Source organism: Apodemus sylvaticus, chromosome 15, assembly GCF_947179515.1.
Source record: "Apodemus sylvaticus chromosome 15, mApoSyl1.1, whole genome shotgun sequence".
NCBI lineage: Eukaryota > Metazoa > Chordata > Mammalia > Rodentia > Muridae > Apodemus > Apodemus sylvaticus.
Window position 1 is genome coordinate 73,561,721 of NC_067486.1, and position 15,497 is coordinate 73,577,217.

At 37.9% G+C, this 15,497-nt stretch overlaps 1 pseudogene; it reads left to right on the forward strand.

The window, feature by feature from the left end:
- The first annotated feature begins 10,432 nt into the window (after nt 1-10,432).
- Nucleotides 10,433-10,543, forward strand: LOC127666413 (uncharacterized; annotated as a pseudogene).
- The last annotated feature ends 4,954 nt before the right edge of the window (nt 10,544-15,497 follow it).

The following is a 15,497-nucleotide window of genomic DNA, read 5'->3' on the forward strand; positions in this document are numbered from 1 at the left end:
ACCCTTAAACATCCTAAGCTCTTGCCAAAGCTATTGGTGGCTCTTCACAAACTGGCAGTAAGACCCTATTGCTAAACACACCTACACAAAAATGTACTAAAGATGGAGAAGTAGAGCCAGTGCATAAATGGAGCCTTTTTCCCTATGTTCTACTTCATGATATAGGAAAACACTCTGGAAGATAAATACCAAACCAGCTGCAGACCCTGTGATCTAGAATGGTGACCTGCATACAAGATACACTGGTGTAATCATGGTACAAATTTGTGGGGTTATCCAACCAATATCCAATTTAAGTCAAGGTCCTTTCCATGAGATGGAACTCAAACACAACACTACATGTGATCCTATGTACATCGGTGAACCATAGGATATTTGTGTCTTGTGTTTGGAAAACAGATTCTTTGGACTTGTCCAGAATCTCTGGCTCTTATGATCTTTCTGTGATTTACCTCCTCTGTGATGGTCTGCAAGACTTGTGGGTGGTAGCAGTATTATATAGATGTCTCATTTAGGCCTGAGCACTCCAAATTCTCTTTATTTAACATCTACTCAATGAAGAAGCTTTATTGATGATGTTCCAGTGATGCACTGACCTATGGATATAGTAATAAATCATTAGAAGACTTTTTAATACAATGTTCATTTATCAGAATAATAGTAAAGGATTATGCCCTAGGGCGTAGGATTTGTCTAGATACAGGGTTTTTACCTGATAATGAAACCAATTATGAGTTTCATCTCAATGAGTAGGCCTTAAAACTGATCAGAAGGTGATTAGATATTTCCATGATATCCTTCATATTATTGCATCAGTGGGCATGTCTTGACAAGACAGACATTATTGTACATCCCAGAGATGCCAGCTGGGTAATACTGATGATGACTTTCCTATCTTAATGTATACAGAATTTTTCACCATTATGAAAGTTAACAGTTAAATATGAAGCTTCTGGGTCAGTACCTACATGATTTTGCCATGTTTATAACTCAATAATATGGGAAACTCCAGGATCTTTTGTTGTCTGGGGAAATCTCCAAACCTAGGTCCTACAACTGAAGAAGAAATAACCTTGCCTTGGTACGGGATTTGTTGTTGCTGTTGTTAGCATATAGTGTCTAGTTTGGGTATTATTATGGTGCTATACTATAACTCCTTTAATGTGTATATATACATATTATATATATATACACAATATATATATTATATATTATATATATACATGGAAGATTCTACAGTAGTAGGTTTCTACATGGGTTTTTCAAAAAACCTTTAGTGTTACTTATCACTCTCCTTATTGGTTCCTCTACTGTGCACCCCCTTCCCTACTCCATTTAATGCTTCTTGTTCTATTGCTCCCCTTTCCTTATTAATATCACTACATTTTTGTCTTCCTTTCTTTCTCTCATGGCTCCTTACTAATTCCATAACCATTATAGATGGTCAGATGAAACACACCTAACCAAAGAATCAAGGCTAGCATCAACATTTAGAGAGAAAACATGTTGTTTGTTTTTCTCTGTCTTATGTCTATTCATATATTTACTGGAGAATATTATTTTTCTTTACTGATGAGTAATATTCCATTATGTAAATATGTTTTTTTATTATTCACTCATTAGTTGATGAACATCTAAGCTGTTTCCATTTCCTAGCTATTGTTGATTTATCTCTAATGAACACGGTTGAGCAAGTATCTTTGTGGTAAGTTGTATAGTTCTTTGAGTCTATATGCTTAAGAGCAGTATAGTTATCCCAATATGGTAGATCTATTTCTAAATTTGTAAGAAATCGCTACAGTGATATTGAGAATGTCTTCAAAAGTATGTACTTCCCCAATGAATGTATATATAATTTTGTCAAATTCATGCAAGTTTGTCAATAGTTTTATTTTTTTATTCAATATATTTTTTATTTACATTTCAAATGCTTTCCCCTTTTCTGGCCCCTACTCCCTGAAAGTCCCATAAGCCCTCTTCCCTCCCCCTTTTCTCCCATCCACCCCTTCCCACTTCCCTGTTCTGGCTTTGCCCTATACTACTACATGGAGTCTTTCTAGAACAAGGGGCCACTCCTCTGTTCTTCTTGTACATCATTTGATATGTGGATTATGTTTTGGGTATTCCAATTTTCTAGGCTAATATCCACTTAATTAGCCTCCATGTAAAGCCAGAAACTCTGAAGCTAATAGAAAAGAAACTGGGGAAGACCCTTGAGGACTTTGGTACAGACAGAAAGTTCCTGAACAGAACACCAATAGCTTATGCTCTAAGATCAAGAATTGACAAATGGGACCTCATAAAATTACAAAGTTTCTGTATGGCAAAGAACACCATCAAAAGGACAAATTGGCAATCAACAAATTGGGAAAAGATCTTCACCAACCCTATGTCAGATAGAGGGCTAATAAACAATATTTACAAAGAACTCAAGAAGTTAGACCCCAGGGAACCAAATAACCCTATTAAAAATGGGGTACAGACCTAAACAAAGAATTTTCACCTGAAGAACTTCGGATGGCTGAGAAGCATCTTAACAAATACTCAACATCATTCGTCATTAGGGAAATGCAAATCAAAACAACCCTGAGATTTCACCTTACACCAGTCAGAAAGGCTAAGATTAAAAATTCTAGAAACAGCAGGTCTTGGCGAGGATGTGGAGAAAGAGGAACACTCCTCCACTGTTGGTGAGGTTGCAAATTGGTACAACCACTCTGGAAATCAGTCTGGCACTTCCTCAGAAAACTGGGCATGTCACTTCCGGAGGATCCTGCTATACCACTCCTGGGCATATACCCAGAGGATTCCCCAGCAGGTAATAAGGATACGTACTCCACTATGTTCATAGCAGCCCTATTTATAATAGTCAGAACCTGGAAAGAACCCAGGTATCCCTCAACGGAAGAATGGATGCAAAAAATGTGGTATATATACACAATGGAGTACTATTTAGCCATTAGAAACAATGAATTCATGAAATTCTTAGAGAAATGGATGGAGCTGGAGAGCATCATACTAAGTGAGGTAACACAGTCTCAAAAGATCAATCATGTCATTACTTTTAGAATCTTAGTTCTTCTGACTAGAAGTTGGTAAAATCTCAATTAGTTTAACTAGTATTTCATTTATGACTAAGGATATTGAACATTATCCATTTGAGGCCTGCTCCTTTCTAAAGGGAAAGGGATGAGGAATAGATCTGGAGAAAGAGGAGTTGGGAATGGAAATGGAAGGAGTGGATGGAGGGGAAACTGCAGTTGGGGTGTATTATATAAGAGAAAAATAAACAAAAATATTCTCAGCTATTTGTATTTCATCTTTTGAAAATCTTCTGGCTCAGAAGATTTTTTAATCTCTCATTTTTAATCTTTTTAAGTTTTAGATTTTTTTTTAGCTTCTAGATATTAACTCTCTTTTAGTATAGAACTGGTGAAGTTATTTTCCCATTCTGTAGACTGCCTCTTCACTTGAATGATCATGTCCTTTGCAGTAAGAATCATTTTAGATTCATGTGTACCTTTTAATAATTGTTGATCTTACACATGGGTCCTGAAAGTCAGTTCTGGTGCCTTTAGGCTAAATACATTCCATACTTCCTTATATATCAAATTCAGAGTATCAGGTATTATATAGAGAACCATCATAAGAAGTTGATTTCTGCACATGATCAGAGAGATAAGTATCTAGTTTCATTATTTATATATGCCAATCCAGTTTGACCAGCAATGTTTGTTGAAAATTATCTCATTTCTTCACTGTGCATTTATTATGCTTTTATTAAAAAAAAATCAGGTGACTGTAGGTTCATGGCCTTGTATCAGGGTCCTCAATCCATTATAATTACTGTGCTTTTTTTTTATGACAGCATCATGCTGTTTTTATTACTATATCTCCATAGAAAGACTTAAAATTAATAAAGATAATACCTCCCAGAGTGTTTTTATAGTTCAGTATCATTTTCGATATTTAGAGTTGCTTATATTTCCGTATGAAGCTTAAGATAATTTTTAATCTATGTGAATATTACATTGCAAGTTTATTAAGGTTTGGATTAGATTTCTAAATTGATTTCAGTAATGTAGCTATTGTCACAATCTTAATCCTACTGTCCCATGATGATATCCATTTTGTGGTATCTTCTTCAATATTTTATACTATTCTTCCTTCATTAGTTATACTCCAAAATATTTTTGAGGTTAATGTGAATGGAATTTCCTCCTATAATTTCTCTTTGAGTATGCATGTCATCTGTATATAAGAAAGATAATGATGTTTTGGATTAGTTTTGTATCCTGCTTCATTAGTGGATTTGTTTATCTGTGGTGAATTTCGTGCTTTTTCTGGTCTGTAGTTTCCCTCATCATGTTGGAGTTTTCCATCTATTATCTTTCATAGGGTTGGGTTTGTAGAATGATATTGATTAAACTTGGTTTTGTCATGGACTATCTTGGTTTCTCCCTCTTTGGTAATTGAGAGTTTTTCTGGGTATAGTAGCCTGGGCTGGCATTTTTATTCTCTAAGAGTATGTATGACATCTGCCCCATATCTTTTGGCTTTTGGAGTCTTTGTTGAGAAGTCTTGTGTAATTCTGATAGATAGGCATTTATACATTACTTGACATTTTCCCTTAAGTCTTTTAATATTCTTTCTCTGTTCTGTGCATTTTTGTCTTGATTATTATGTGACAGTAAGAATTTCTTTTCTAGTCCAATGTATTTGGGGTTCTGCAGGATTCTCATATCTTTATGGTCATCTCTTTTCTTTCTTTAGGTGAGCAAAGTTTTCTTCTATAATTTTGTTGAAGATTTTTAGAGGCCCTTTGAGTTGGGAATCTTTACTCCATTCTCTATCTATTATTGTTAACTTAAGTTTGGCCTTTTCATTGTCCTGGACTTACTGGATGTTTTGGGTTAGGAGCTTTTTGTATTTTGCTTTTTTTTTTTTTTTTTACTGTTGTGTCAATGTTTTGTATGGTATCTTCTACACCTGAGATTCTCTCTTCTCTCTTGTATTCTGTTGGTGATGCTTGTATCTATGACTCCTGATCTCTTTTCTAGGTTTTATATCTCCAGAGCTGTCTCTCTTAGTGACTGTTTTTATTTCCATTTTTAGATCCTGGATGATTTTGTTCAATTCCTTCACAGGTTTGGTTGTGTTTTCCTGTATTTCTTTAAGTGATTTCCGTGTTTCCTCTTTAAGGGCTTCTACCTGTTTTCCTGTGTTTTTCTGTATTTCTTTTTGATTTGTTTGTTTGTTTTGTTTTTTGTATTTACTCTCAGCTCTCTTTAATTTACAATCGTAATTTTTCATTTTTATTAGATATTTTCTTTATTTACATTGCTAAGGTTATCCCTTTACTGGTTTTCCCTCTGAAAACCCTCCATCCCATTCTCCCTGCCTGTGCCTCTATGAGGGTGTTCCCCCACTCACCCACCCACTCTTGCTTCCCCATCTTAGCATTCCTCTATACTGGGGCATCAAGGTCTCTCATCATGGGCCTTTCTTCCCATTGATGTCTGACAAGGCCATCCTTTGCTACATATGCAGCTGGAGCCATGGGTCCCTCCATGTGTACTCTTTGGTCAGTGGTTTAGTCCCTGGGAGCTCTGAGGTGTCTGGTTGTTTGATATTGTTGTTCCTTCTTTAGGATTGTAAACCCATTCAGTGCCTTCAGTCCTTTATCTAACTCCTCCATTGGGGACCTCTTGTTCATTCCAATGGCTGGCTGTGAGTATCCACCTCTCTATTTCTCAGGCTCTGGAATAGCCTCTCAGGAGACAGCTATATCAGGCTCCTTTCAGTAAGCACTTCTTGGCATCTACAATAGTGTCTAGATTTGATAACTGTACATGGCATGGATCCTCTTTGTGGGGGCATGTCTGGATGGCCTTCCCTTTAGTCTCTGTTCCACTCCTAGTCTCTGTATATTCTCCGGTGGGTATTTTGTTCCTCCTTCTAAAAAGAACCAAAGTATCCACTCTTTTGGTCTTTCTTTATTTCTTTAAATGAGTTATGTCCTTTTTAGAGATGTGGTTTTTATTCAGAATAATGATTTTTAGGTGTGTTGGGGTATCCAAGGATTGGTGTGTTGGAAGAACTGGGTTCTGATGATGCCAAGTAGCCTTGGTTTCTGTTGCTTATGTTCTTATGCTTGCCTCTCGTCAACTGGTTATTTTGGTGTTAGCTTGTCTTTCTGTCTCTGATTAGATCTTCTCCCCTACTATGAGCCTGTGAGCTTAGGTGTGTTAGCACCCCTGTGGGAGAAGCTATTTCTGGGCGGGATTGGGGTACAGAGAGCTGTGGCACAGGGTCACTTCTGTGGTGCAGATTGAAATGGAAAGGATTGTGTCCCAGAGTGCTCCTAGTTTCCTGGGTCCTGTGATCCTTAGGCTGGTTCCACTTGGGCCAGGTATTGGAGGCAGTAGTGGTGGTCTCATCTGTGAGGTTTGGTGTTTCAGCACTCCTAAGGGACAAACTATCTCTGGGCAGGGAGGCATTGGGGTGCTGATAACTGTAGGACAAATTCAGTTCCAGGGCCAATACCATATTTTCTAATCAAATTTGTTAGCCTGATTCTTTTAAATAGGTAATTGAGATCATTATGATTGAGAATTGGTTTTCAGTACTGTTTATTAATTGTGATGATGGTATTTTCTTAGATTCTTTTGATAAACACTTCTGGAATTATTTATTTATTCCTTCTTCCTTCTTGGGTGTTTTTAACCTCTTCAGAATAAAAAAGTTATCTTTTGTTGTCCTTTGTAGAATGGTCTGAGCAGAAATAAATATCTTAAATCTTGTTTGTTTTTTATGGAAAAATTTCTATTTTCTTTAATTATGACTCCTAGTTTTCTGGGTATAATAGTATAGTTTATCATTTTGGGGGCTTTAAAAACCTATAGAACATTCATCTAAGCCCTTCTGGTTTTCAAATTATTTATTCTAAAACAAGTATTATTCCAAAGGGTTTACATTTATATGTGACTTTTTCCCTTGTCTCTTTTAATATCCTTTCTTTGTTCTATACATTTAATGGTTTAGTATGATAATTATGTGATGTAAGAAATTTCTTTTTTGATCCTGTGTATTTGGTGCCCTATCCCATTTTATTGGCTATGCAAGTAACCCAGAGATTATATGAAAGGTATGAATATACAATATGGAAGTCTCACAACAGTTTATATAAGGGATGTAAATATTTGAGTTTTGGTATTTATCATAATGTCTTTTCCCTTTGAACATTCTCTCTGTTCCTTTTCTCTTTTAGATTTATTTCATTTTACCTCATCTACATTTTTCATAATAATGATTTTAACATTATATCAGTAATTTGAACTCAAAGTTTATAATTTTATTTCTAGATCATTTTTTTCAAATGTACTTTTCTGGTTCTAAATCTTCAATCTTCCCAATGAAAAATAATATGTAATGTGTAATATGTAATATGTAGTATGCAGTATGTAGTATGCAGTGTGCAGTATGTAGTATGTACTATGTAGTATGTAGTATGTAATGTATAATGTGTAATGTGTGATATGCAATATGTAATGTGTAATGTTTAATATGTAATATGTAATGACAATATAGGCAATGGATTTAAAAGAGAGAAAGGAGGAATATATGGGAGGATTTGGAGGCAGGAAAAGAAAGAAGGAGAAAAGATATATTATATCCTCCAAAAAATAATTAAATAAATAATGTGATGATTAATTTTCTGCATCATCTCTTGTGCCCACAGAGCACTCATGTATTTACTTAAGCTTCATTCACTTTGAAGAGGCTACAGTTGAGGGGACTCAGTAAAGCAGATTATTCTTTCTCAGCTGGGTATTCCTTATCCACTCACTCAAAGACATTAAACAAAAGGACCGACTCTCCTCTACTGAGGAAAAAAATCAGTCATCTTGCCTACATAGCTTTTCCTACCTGTGTACTTGCACCTCTGCATCTTCCTTTATGGCTTTCAGAGTGGGAACCTTCAGACTGCAACTAAATATACTCTCTTGGTTCTCAGTATTCTGCTTTGTCTAGCCTCTGCCCTCAGTTTTTAGTGGTACCATTTCCTTATGATAAACCCCGAGTAAATAAATGCATGGTATTGTACTTTGTGATATGTGAAGTCCTAAATCCATCTGAATTATCAAGTATATTGAAGTTAATTTCAGCTGATTATTTTTGGTAATACCTCCCCTGATCTAATTGGTTCTTCTTTTGGTCAACTGATGTATTTCATCATTAAACATACTGTGGTATTTTCTTCCCGCTGTTTCTATTATAATGGAATAAACAGATACATCTTCATTTTGTAAATAAAATTTGCCTTCTTACTTAAAAATCTTTAGAAACCCTTTCTTTTATAGACTGCTTTCACACATGCATTTTTTTTTTTTTTAGTAATCACTGGACTTGTTATATATTATCATCTGCTCTTGTTATAACTTCTTTGAACCAGTTGGAAATAAGCTTATTTGAAGTAGTTACAAGTATACTAATGACTGCACAGAGTTTTGTATGTTTGATGTAGCATTACATGTGAGATAGAGAGTATTATTAGCCCTTAATATATGAATAATCCAAGATTCATATATATTAAGGATGTTTCCTTAGAGCAAACAGAGAGTAACAAACCAATACTCAGACACAGTTTTCTTAATACAGTCTTTTTAAATGCTACCATTATTTGTTGTATGCTTTTATAAATGTTGGCTTCTTGAGCTTTAGAAGAAGAGATTAATTTTCAGTCCTTAAATTGGAAGAATGCTGTTATATTATGATTGATTATTTAAACTGCAAGAACCATGGGTTTGATGGAAATTGTTATTTGTTTCTTGAGAAAGTACTAATAGTCTATGGCTAAAGGCCAAGTGGTTCAGAAAATGTATTTTATTTAAAAATATTTATTTATTTATTTATTTATATTTATTTGTCCATTTATTTATTTGCTATTTGTTAATTTAGAGCCAGGTTCTTTAGTATTGTGCAAATACTCTACCGACCAAATCATATGAATTTAAATTTCCATTCTAATATGATACCACTCTTGGTAATTCCCACAACAGCGCCACATGCTTCTGTTTGAAGATGAGGAGGAAATGGAGGTGCAAACTCCCAACTGGAGAGCACTTACATGTAAGGCACTGCCCTAAAAACTGGCTCTCATCTGCTTATACTGCTTTAAAAAATGCATGATTCTTATTTATTCTTATATTTATAAAATGTTAATATTTATTTCTCACAGTTCTCAAGGTTGAATGTACAAGATTAAGTCACCAAGGCATTCAGTGTCTAGTGTTCATCTTTTTGCTGCTCCTTTTCATAGTAAAAGAGAGGAATTCCGCATCTTCCAATGTCAAGGCAAAAGGCACAACATTCCCTTTAACCGTCTTAAAAGGTCAGTCATACTATTCATTACAATGAGCCCAAGGCCTTAATCACACCCTAAACCCTTAGTTGAAGCACTTAACTATGAAAACACAGCATCTTTAATGTTGAGCATTATTGTTATCTTCATTTCAGAGATGTGGTGTACTCAGAAACACTGAGTAACCTTCTTAAGCAAAAGAAATAAAGAAGACATTACCCTTCCCCCTAAAGGTATTGTGGGTATGGCTGCTGGGTCACCTGTGTAGGGTTTGTGGTGTCCTGTGTCTGCTCTGCCACAGGGCTTGGGCCTCTAAGGGAGGCAGTGCCTGAGAGCTTTGACTGCATTTACCCCACTCCAGCACCTGGAGGGTATTGGCCAAGGTGAAGCTACGGACACGCTCTGGGGGTGTAGAAGAGCAGGGTAAAGTTCTGCTGGCTTGGGGGCTCTGGTGCCTGCATGAACGTGGGGCTGCCTCAGGTTCTTGGGCACCCAGGTGCCGCTGGATGTCTTAGAAGAGCTGAGAACTGAGTGGAGGCCCATGGTCTGGATCTAGCATGGGGCTGAAGGAGAAAAGGGGGAAGAGCTTCGGCTGGATCCCATGGTATGGAGAGTCCTTAGCTTGGTGGTTGCTGTGGCTGGGAGGACACAGAGGCTTTCTGCAGGAGATTAGATGGCTGACTCTTTAGGCAAAGGACTGTTCCATTGTTCCCCAAGGCAGATCCCAATGAAAAGAGACAGTCCATGTTTTTAAGACATTTATTGTCATGGTGGAAAGTAGATGAATACAACTGTACCTGAGTTCTCAGAGAGGGCCAGAGGTTAAATACCTTTTGCAAGGAAAATTTATTGGCTAAGCCTATAGTCCTTTAGGTACCTCCTTAAAATGGAAATCTGTCTTGAGGCTACATGACCAAAGGCCAGGTCCTGCCCTTATGTGCCTGATGGCCACAAATCTATGGAGGGCTGCAGTCTCCTGTCAGGACCTTAGTGTCTGGGAACCAGGCAAAATGCCTGCTGTCCCTCAGGGTGAACATAGTTTCCAACCTTAGCTCAACCAGGAACCAGACTGCCTTTCTTAGTCCTACACACCTGTGTGACTGTAGATGCAATGAGGAGAAAGGTTGTGTCTATGCTCAGTGCTTTGACCTGTGATCATCTGATTAGTAGTCTAACACTCCTGGAAAACAGCCAGTCTGAGATAACCACTAGTCTGGTACCATCTAGGTCTGGGCAAGCTCCCAGAGCAGGGAGCAAGGCATTGACTAGGTAAACCCATGCCTGGGACTGCAGGCCCTGGATGGATGCGAGCACAAAACAGACAATACTCACAGGTAGTTACTCAGGTAGTCCCAGGCAAGGAGCAAGCAAACCAATGGCATGGGTCATGGACAGGGAGATAGCTTGATACCACTATCAGTCTGGTGTCTTGCAAGCCTAGTTGGGGAGGTAGAAGGGGCAGACCATGTGTGAGGACACTTCCCAATGCCATAATGCCTAAGTAGGACATAGCAGTCCATTCCTAAGATGGAACCAGACTCTCAGAGACCTGGGTGTCACTAAGAGGAGCAAGGAAATGATGGGAAAAGATGGATGATGGCAAAATGATGAGAGATGGAAAGGAGACTTGAGAGCAGTGAGAAGCAAATGGGTGTGTGTAGCCAGTGAGGCCATGTGTGACCATGGCAACACACTAGAGCTAGCCCTGGACCTAGGAGGTCCAAGTGAGCATGCCCTGAGTGTGTGAGCACAGGAGAGCACAGAGAGAGAAGAAATGGGAAACATATGAGAGAATATAAAGCTAAAGAAGGAAGTATCACTGTGATGTCTGTGACCAGTGAGTAGAGTTCTACAACACGTCACCCATCTCTTTGTGAGGAACATTCAACAACACACTCAGACACAGCCATTAACAGGAAGGTATCCATGAGATTTATATCTAGGTCTAGATACTATAAAAAGTCAACCTTATAGAAGTCATGCAACTCGAAGCCTGTATATTAGCCTCCTTGTGCTATAGGCAACTCTTGGGACACATGAGTTATACTCATCTCAGTTGCCTTTCACAGTAGTAAAATAATTTATTTGTCCTTCACTTGGGCCTGCAGATGCCTGACTGGTGAGTTCAGTGGGATAAAAGTGATTGGCATCTAAAGCACTATACAGATTCAATGCAATACCCATCAAAATCCCAACTCAATTCTTCACAGAGTTAGAAAGAGCAATTATCAAATTCATCCGGAACAACAAAAAACCCAGGATAGCTAAAACTATTCTCAGCAACAAAAGAAAATCTGGGGGAATCAGTATCCCTGACCTCAAGCAATACTACAGAGCAATAGTGTTAAAAACTGCATGGTATTGGTACAGTGACAGACAGGAGGATCAATGGAACAGGATTGAAGATCCAGAAATGAACCCACACACCTATGGCCACTTGATCCTCGACAAAGAGGCTGAAAACATCCAATGGAAAAAAGATAGCCTTTTCAACAAATGGTGCTGGTTCAATTGGAGGTCAGCATGCAGAAGAATGCGAATTGATCCATCCTTGTCTCCTTGTACTAAGCTCAACTCCAAATGGATCAAGGACCTCCACATAAAGCCAGACACTCTGAAGCTAATAGAAAAGAAACTGGGGAAGACCCTTGAGGACATCGGTACAGGGAGAAAGTTTCTGAACAGAACACCAATAGCGTATGCTCTAAGAGCAAGAATTGACAAATGGGACCTCATAAGGTTACAGAGTTTCTGTAAGGCAAAGGACACCATCAAGAGGACAGATCGGCAACCAACAAATTGGGAAAAGATCTTCACCAATCCTACATCAGATAGAGGGCTAATATCCAATATATATAAAGAACTCAAGAAGTTAGACTCCAGAAAACCAAACAACCCTATTAAAAAATGGGGTACAGAGTTAAACAAAGAATTCTCACCTGAAGAACTTCGGATGGCGGAGAAGCATCTTAAAAAATGCTCAACTTCATTAGTCATTAGGGAAATGCAAATCAAAACAACACTAAGATTTCATCTTACACCAGTCAGAATGGCTAAGATTAAAAATTCAGGAGACAGCAGGTGTTGGAGAGGGTGTGGAGAAAGAGGAACACTCCTCCACTGCTGGTGGGGTTGCAAATTGGTACAACCACTCTGGAAATCAGTCTAGCGGTTCCTCCGAAAACTGGGCACCTCACTTCCAGAAGATCCTGCTATACCACTCCTGGGCATATACCCAGAAGACTCCCCACCATGTAATAAGGATACATGTTCTACTATGTTCATAGCAGCCCTATTTGTAATTGCCAGATGTTGGAAAGAACCCAGGTATCCCTCAACAGAAGAGTGGATGCAAAAAATGTGGTATATCTACACAATGGAGTACTATTCAGCCATTAGAAACAATGAATTCATGAAATTCTTAGGCAAATGGATGGAGCTAGAGAATATCATACTCAGTGAGGTAACCCAGACTCAAAAGGTGAATCATGGTATGCACTCACTAATAAGTGGATATTAACCTAGAAAACTGGAATACCCAAAACATAATCCACACATCAAATGAGGTACAAGAAGAAAGGAGGAGTGGCCCCTGGTTCTGGAAAGACTCAGTGAAACAGTATTCAGCAAAACCAGAACGGGGAAGTGGGAAGGGGTGGGTGGGAGGACAGGGGAAGAGAAGGGGGCTTACGGGACTTTCGGGGAGTGGGGGGGCTAGAAAAGGGGAAATCATTTGAAATGTAAATAAATTATATCGAATAAAAAAAATTTAAAAAAAAGTGATTGGCATCAGTCTTCATAATGTTCCTTCTCTTTCACTGCCTTATTCTTTGGGTCATTGGTGAAATGCATTGTCCAGATATATGTTTAAAGGAATATCAACTCAGATATGCCAGTCTCTCTTCTGTATGGGGTTGGAGAAATTACCAGCCACATCGTGAGAATTACCAAACACAAAAGGAGGAAAATGAAGTACCCCTAAATTTCCTGGAAGATTTCTGCTATTTCTCAAAAATTATCAGAATAGCCTTTCTTTCTATTAGCCATTTCCCCTCATTATTTCTACATTGTTTCAGAGAGTAAGTCCTCAATTCCCTAGATGTGAGTTGGTGAATGTAAGCAACATGTCCATTCTTTCTTCTATGGTGCTCATTGAGTCTTTCTTTTTCTTTCAAATTTGTCTCTTGGGAATTGTCTTCTCTTGACTGGGATTGAGAAGTTGCATATTTAAATTGAAGAAATGTAAATTTAAAATCAAGTATAATACAAAGTATTTGTCTAACTGTAGGTTATGTGTTCAGGAAATTTTATCTCAAGGTTAGTGATTTGCTAAGAATTGTCCAGGGAACATTTGTTAATATTTTAATGATTTTTTTAATTTTAGATTCTATGAATAGCCCAAAGAAAACAATGATTCACAATGGTTTGATTTTTTTTCAGTATGCCTAGCTAAAAATACAAATATAAAAACCAAATTAAGTATTTGGATGTTTTCTTTCCAAAGTTTCTTAGGTAACCATTGGACTATTTGCAGAAGATCTATTGCCAGGTTTAGGAAGACAGACAGTGTATAACTGTGGTTTAAATGCTTTTATGAGTACAATGCATTTTTGGCTTACTTGTAGAGGTGGGGTACACAGAAACGCTTTTTTTTTTTTGCTAAATGCTAGAGGAGTAAATTAATCCCCTCTCCTATTTATTGCAGAGGACACCATCTAACACTTGTATTCGTCTTGCCTTCTATGTGGCTTCAGCCATTCAGCTGGGTCTTTGGAGATCTTTCTTTTTCCTTATTTTAAGCTTTTTTCTTCATTTTGTTTTAACATGAAATTCCTTGGCATAATGAATGCTAAGAATAAAAACCATGGATTTTTACACCCAAAGCTAAACTTTCCCTGAACTACCCCCTCCCACATTTTTTTAAACATCACCAGTTGCATTCACCCCTATTTGAATAGAAATTTCTTACCCCCTACACAGCCCCTGGCAGTGAATACTTCTCCCTACCTCAGCTTTTGAGACTCACATTCATTTCAAATCAGTCTTTTGGAAAAAATAAACATAGACTTTAACTACTGAGAGAGCCAAGGGGCTCCAAAATACTTATTCAAGTGCTATCTATTCTTCCTCTGGCTCCCATTATAGTCTAAGTACCCCGGGTGAGTGAGCAAAGGTAGAGACTAGCAAAAGTGCAAGGAATGGTGAGATTCCCAGGATGAAGGAAGGATTCTCATGCTTTCCTTGTCTTTCAGAATTCAAGCTGCCTGCACAGGCATCAATGTGCTGCCGACAAACCCCTCCACATTGCCATACTCTTGCCCGGTCTTTATAATTCTATGTTCTTGAGTATTAATTAGCAAACGAGCCAATCCAAAACCACTTAAATATTGGCTATTTACAAACTCTTTCCTGTTTTGGAAAGAAAGAGGGTCGATTAAATTACTTAAAAATATGTGGCGTTGCCAACAAACTAGGCTCATAATTTCTACTGAGTAAGGAGGAGAAGCAAACTTTCTATATCCCCTTCTCCATACACACCACTTGTTTTGTGCTTTCTCTCTGCTTTGTCTGGAATTATTAAAAAGGAAAGAATTTTCATGGAAAAGTTATTATTGTAGAGTGCTGACTATTGCATTAATTCTCCCCTACCCCTTCAGTTCTTTTGCTTGGCAGGAATGTTGGACTTTACTCAGGAACTGCTTAGTGAGCCTGTGGATGGATGGGATTAGTTTAATCTCCTCTCACAAGCCTCTTAGCAAGCTGGGAGAAGTGGGGTGGGTGAGGAGCAGTGGTGAAGTGGAGGAGGGCAGGGACTAGGGAAGAAAGGTTACCCATGTACAATGCCAAGTTTATTTTGTCTTAGAACTAAATTTGAATGGTGTGAAGGGAGAAAGGAAAAGGAGATGCCAGGCACAGTGGTGAATAAGGGTATTGAATTGGGATGGGTGGTGATGATCTCTTCATGATTTCATTGTGCTTGGAGTGCCTCCAAGCTGTGGGAGTGGTACTCGGATGATGGAAAACAGAGAGAGATGATTAGCATGCACCAGTGAAGGACAGTAAGTGACATAAACATTAATAAAAGCAATGTCTGAACATGGGAGACAAAGGGAGGAATGGGAAGTTTGTTCAG